Source organism: Meles meles, chromosome 21 (assembly GCF_922984935.1).
Source record: "Meles meles chromosome 21, mMelMel3.1 paternal haplotype, whole genome shotgun sequence".
Lineage (NCBI taxonomy): Eukaryota > Metazoa > Chordata > Mammalia > Carnivora > Mustelidae > Meles > Meles meles.
The window spans coordinates 9,253,935-9,259,968 of NC_060086.1; positions in this window are offsets into that span (position 1 = coordinate 9,253,935).

Below are 6,034 nucleotides of genomic sequence, written 5' to 3' on the forward strand. Positions count from 1 at the left end.
CATTGGGGCAGAAAGGAAGAAAGGGCATAAGGGTAAAACTACAGTGTCTGCCACAGAAGTCACGGAAGAATTGTAGCAGGGGCGAGGCATGATCCGATTTTCGGTTCTAAAATCCTGCTCACTGGAGGGGAAATGGTTATAGGTGGCGAAGATTGGAACTAGGGCAACCGAGAAGTGAGTTCTTCTGAAGTCCAGGTGGAAGATGATGGCGGCATAGACCAGGGTGGTAGGAATGGGTTGGAGAGAGATGGATTGATTCAGGGAATGTTTTGGGGGTAAAATCCATGGGATTTGTTGATGGATTACATGAGGTGATGAGGAAAAGACAAGTCACTGGCAACCTTGCTGGAGAAGATTGTCCAGCAATCAACTCTCCATGATCGTGGACGTGCTCTGTCGCTGACTGTCCAATATGGTAGCTGTCGAGCCCTCGAAATGTGGCTAATAAAACTGCAAACCTGGGGTGTTAATTTATTTTTTTAATTTTTATTATTTTTTAAAGATTTTATTTATTTATTTGACAGAGAGAGATCACAAGTAGGCAGAGAGGCAGGCAGAGGGAGAGAGAGAGAGAGAAGCAGGCTCCCTGCTGAGCAGAGCCCAATGCAGGGGGCTCGATCCCAGGACCCTGAGATCATGACCTGAGCCGAAGGCAGAGATTTAACCCACTGAGCCACCCAGGTGCCCCTGGGATGTTAATTTAAATTAAATTAAATTTTAATTAATTTAAGTTTAAATAGCCACATGCAGTTGAGGACTATCATAGTGGACAAGAGCAGCTCTGGATTTTTGTTTTGAGCAACAGGGTGGCTTAGAGGGCCATTTCTTGAAGACAGGGAGACTGTAACAGGAGCAGCTAAGTGGATGCTGAGAGCCAGAAATCAGTAGTTTTGCCTTGGACATGTTGATTTGAGATCCTTATGAGGCCTCCAAAGGGCTGATCAAGGAGCCAGGTGGATGAATAATCTGGATTTGCCAGCGAGGCTAGAGCTGGACATGTCGGTTTTGGAGTCATCAATAGCTAGGAGTTATTTAAAGCTATGGGACAGGATGAGGTTGCTTAGCTATAGCACGTAGACAGAAGAGGGCCCAGAACTAAGCCCCGGGCATGCACACCTGTACTTCATTCCACCTCTCCAGCCACAGAGTGTCCCTAAAAGGAGGCCACATCAAGTCACATCCACATAAGACAGATGTGACATCTCAGGCCACTTTAAACATTCTTTCTAAGTTTCAGAGTTCACTGCTTCAGCGTGCTGCCCATTCTTCCTATATTCTCCGTAGCCAAGTGTTGGTTCTTACTATTCTTTTTTTCCTAAAGATTTTATTTATTTATTCAACAGAGAGAGAGAGAGAGAGAGATCACAAGTAGGCAGAGAGGCAGGCAGAGAGAGAGGGGAAGCAGGCTCCCCGCTGTGCAGAGAGCAGGATGAGGGGCTCCATCCCAGGACCTTGAGATCATGACCTTAACCCACTAAGCCACCCAGGCACCTGGTTCTTACTATTCTGAAACCTCGAGCAAACTGGTAGACTTAGCTCCCTCCAAACCCTGATGTATACAATAGTGGGGGAGGAAAATTAGTATATTTATATGGATTGGGATGGTTTTCTGTTAATTTGTGTCACTGGGTGTGGTGGTGCAAGGAGGCAACCACCACCCTCCCAGGCTCTATCAGGGAGTAACAACCCTACTTCCCCTTCATAATCAGAGTAGCAGGCTAGCACAGAAACACCCTTTCCTGCCATTGCCCTAGTGGGAGGAGGAGGCCCAAATGACCAGGGAACCCTAATTGGGTTCCTCAATGACAACACCTCACCCTAGACCATTATGTCTACAGAGCATGAGTGACTTGGGGGATGGGAAGCAAATATTTTTAGAGAGAAAAGTAATAGAGCGGTCACCCTTCCCCCCACCTCCCCAGCCCTCCACTGCAGCCCTAGGCTTCTGGACCTCTGTATTGGCCGAGAGAGAACGGACACTGCATTTTGGTGAGGGTTTGAGATCACGTATCACTTTCTACAAGAAAGCGTCCCAGCCTTACAGGTGCGGTCTCTTGGATACTGCTAGATCCGTTTTCAGAACACCATTTCATTGTTCTAGAAGGCCAGCTGCTTCTGGTGGATGGGAAATATGATAATGGCCCATGGCTTGCCAACTGTCTCATTTCTCTCCCTAGGAAGTGAATTTCTTGGTTGGAGACCATTTTATCCAGACACCCTGTTGTTACTCAAAGTCAGTAGTTCCAGGAATGGTAAAGTAGAGGCATAACCAGCGGGGAAAGCAAACCCAAAGACAGAATAAGTGTTTCTTCCAGAGAGCATAATTCACCACACCCTCTGTGACACAGAGACCTAAGAGAGTTGACCTGCCATGGGATCCCTGACAGGTCCCCAAGAAGCCTGTTGCTCTGTTAGGACTTTAGGACTGTATCCAGCTCCCTCCTGAATTCAGTTACTATTTACAATACTTTATTTTTTCAGTTCATTTTCTTTGTTTTTCTAAGGAGAGATCACGTTGTCTTCAAATAGTGATAGTGTTAACTTCTTTTTTAAAAAACACTTTATTTATTTATTTGACAGAGAGAGGGAACACAACCAAGGGGAGTGTGAGAGGGAGAAGCAGGCTTCCTGCCTAGCAGGGAGCCCGGTGTGGGGCTCCATCCCAGGATTCTGGGATCATGAGCCAAGCCGAAGGTAGACACCCAACGGCTGAGCCACCCAGGTGCCCCAGTGTTAACTTTTCTCTCTCTCTCTTTTTTTTTAAATAAGGATTTATTTATTTATTTATTTATTTATTTGACAGACAGAGATCACAAGTAAGCAGAGAGGCAGGCAGAGAGAGAGGAGGAAGCAGGCTCCCTGCTGAGCAGAGACCCTGATGCGGGGCTCGATCCCAGGACCCTGAGATCATGACCTGAGCTGAAGGCAGAGGCTTTAACCCACTGAGCCACCCAGGCGCCCCTGGTGTTAACTTCTCTTGATGGTTTTCGTCCCCAGTTACTTTCTTCTGTCTAATCAAGTTGTCTGAACATCTAAAACTAGTTAGGTAATAGTGGGTATCTTTCTCCTCCTCTAAGGAGAGAAATATCAGGAGAAACTCTTTAAGAAAGCTGTAGGGTGGGGCGCCTAGGTGGCTCAGTGGGTTAAGCCGCTGCCTTCGGCTCAGGTCATGATCTCGGGGTCCTGGGATCGAGTCCCGCGTCAGGCTCTCTGCTCAGCAGGGAGCCTGCTTCCCTCTCTCTCTCTCTGCTTGCCTCTCTACTTGTGATCTCTCTCTGTCAAATAAAAAATAAAAAAAAAAAAAGAAAGCTGTAGGGTTTGCTTCTACCCCTCTGCTGACTCAGTTCCCCCTTCCCAGCCATCCAAGACTCATTCTGAAGGGGCTTTTGTGCCCCACGGTTGCCCCTTCACCGTTGGAGAAATGTACTGCTGGCTCATTTTGAAGTTCGCAATGGCAGTGACTTGTCCCCTTTCCTTCCACATGCTCCTCTGCGGGAATTCCACTACTTTTGGCAGTGTTTCCATCTGAAATGTGGATTGAAGTTTTAGCTAGTTCAGTATTTTGCTGAAATTTGTATTTCTGTTTCTTCCGGGTTTTGTTTTTTTTTTTAAGATTTATTTATTTATTTATTCATTTGACAGACAGAGATCACAAGTAGGCAGGGAGTCAGGCAGAGAGAGAGAGGGGGAAGCAGGCTCCCTGCCAAGCAGAGAGCCCGATGCGGGACTCGATCCCAGGACCCTGGGATCATGACCTGAGCCAAAGGCAGAGGCTTTAACCCCCTGTGCCACCCAGGCGCCCCTGTATTTCTGTTTCTTATTCTCCACATTGCTCTTTATGCTGCCAACTTCCCAGTGGGACTGTCCATGGGCTTTTAGCTTAATAAAGCTTGAGGCAGTCCCCTTCTGGGTGGTACCAGCATCAGCATACCACATAGAACCATCAGTAAATTGGCCAGCGTGGTTTTCCCTTGCTTAATTAATCATAGAGGGGCTCCCTCCCACAGGCTGATTTTGAAGGTGAGGAACAATGCGGCAAGTCAAAGCAGACTTGACAGGCGAGGGAGAAAGGATATAAGACATAAACAACATGCTCAAGTAACTTACTTAGGCCTTCAGGATCTGTGATAGAGGAGAGCCCACTTCCAAGTTGCCCAATTTTGAGGCGAGATGGGGTTCAGCTCTCATGGTAACTTTACATCCCAGATAGTTACACCAGACTTCAGAAGCAGCAAGCTAGGGGATGCTTCCTGACGTTGGATGCTGAAATGCGGTCTTGCTTCAGGGCCCCGGAGGCCCCCACTGTGACTTTCTGTTCGGCATGCTAATGGTTTGGTCAACACCTCCAGCACCACTGGGTTAGCAAGGCCCCAGGGCATCTTGCTCTGCAGCCTGGGCTAATTTCAAAACTTCCTTTTTCTTCTTCTCCTCACTCAAATGGACGTATTTTTAGGGCAACCAGTCAACGAGTCAAAGAAGGTCTCGGTAGGGTTGTTCTATGTAAGTTAGCCATGGACCCTCCCATGCCCACAGATTTTTCCAAGGAAATCAACCAGTCGTCCCATAGCCCACACTGAGTGGGCAGCCCACTGTAGCAGTAGAATGATCCCTGGTCACAACTGATTGGAGGGTGGGAAGACCCATGATCCCAAGACGGGCAAATCATACCATGGCTTGGGCATTTAGAGTTGTCTGATGTGAAGAGACAAGCAAGAAGACTTCAGCTTCTGCCCATGATGGAATAACAGGGACTTCATTCACCCTCCGATGTTAAATGATCTAAAAAGGGACAAAATATGGGGGACCTGGCTGGCTCAGTCGGTAGAGCGCACGACTCTTGGTCTTGGAATTGTGAGTTCGAACACCACGTTGGGTGTAGAGATTACTCAAAAATAAAATCTTTAAAAAAATAAAAAATGGGGCGCCTGGGTGGCTCAGTGGGTTAAGGCCTCTGCCTTCGGCTCAGGTCATGATCCCAGAGTCCTGGGATTGAGCCCCGCATCGGGCTCTCTGCTTGGCGGGGAGCCGGCTTCCCCCTCTCTCTCTCTGCCTGCCTCTCTGCCTATTTGTGATCTCTGTCTGATAAATAAATAAAATCTTTTAAAAAAATGGACAAAATATACAAAACACTGGATAATAGACAGGCACAGGACAGTAATCCCTAAGGAAAGGGAAAAGAATGAGGTCAGTCCTACCGTTACCCCAGCTTGCTGCTTGGAGAGAAGTCCCGGTCCGTATTAAAAAGAGGAGAACCCACACAGAGCCCACCCGGAACTGAGAAGACAGAGTTGAGGCCAAGAGAGCTTGAGTTTACGGGATAAAGTACTGGAGAGAGAGGTGCAGAGAGATAGGAAGAGTTTCCCATCAGAAAGGAACAAGTGAAATGACTTCTGGAGATCACACAGGCCTGGGAATAGTTCACATTCCTAACAGCCGGAATGGAGAAATCTCATAATACACAAAACATTCTGAGTACTCTGAAGGATACTGCCTTGGTAGGAGATCTAAAGTAGCCCTAGACTAAATGCTGCTTTGGTCCTCACTAACGAAATTTAAAAGAAAGAGGCACCTGAGTCGCTCAGTGGGTTAAGCCCCGGCCTTCAGCTCAGGTCATGATCTCAGGGTCCTGGGATCGAGTCCCGCATCGGGCTCTCTCCTTGGCGGGGAGCCTGCTTCCTCCTCTCTCTCTCTCTGCCTACCTCTCTGCCTACTTGTGATCTTTCTCTGTCAAATAAATAAATCTTTAAAAAAATAGAAGAAAGAAATTTAAAAGAAAGACTTGAAAAAAAGGAACAGGGGTGCCTGGGTGGCTCAGTCCCATTAAGCGTCTGCCTTCAGCTCCGGTCATGATCTCCATGTCCGGGGACTGAGCCCCGTGTCAGGCTCTCTGATCAGAGGGGAGTCTGCTTCTCTCTGATCAGAGGGGAGTCTGCTTCTCCCTACCCTTGCTCATGCTTGCTCTCACTCTCTCTCGATCCCCGCCTCAAATAAATAATAAAATCTTAAAAAAAGAAAAGCAAAGTCACACACTTAG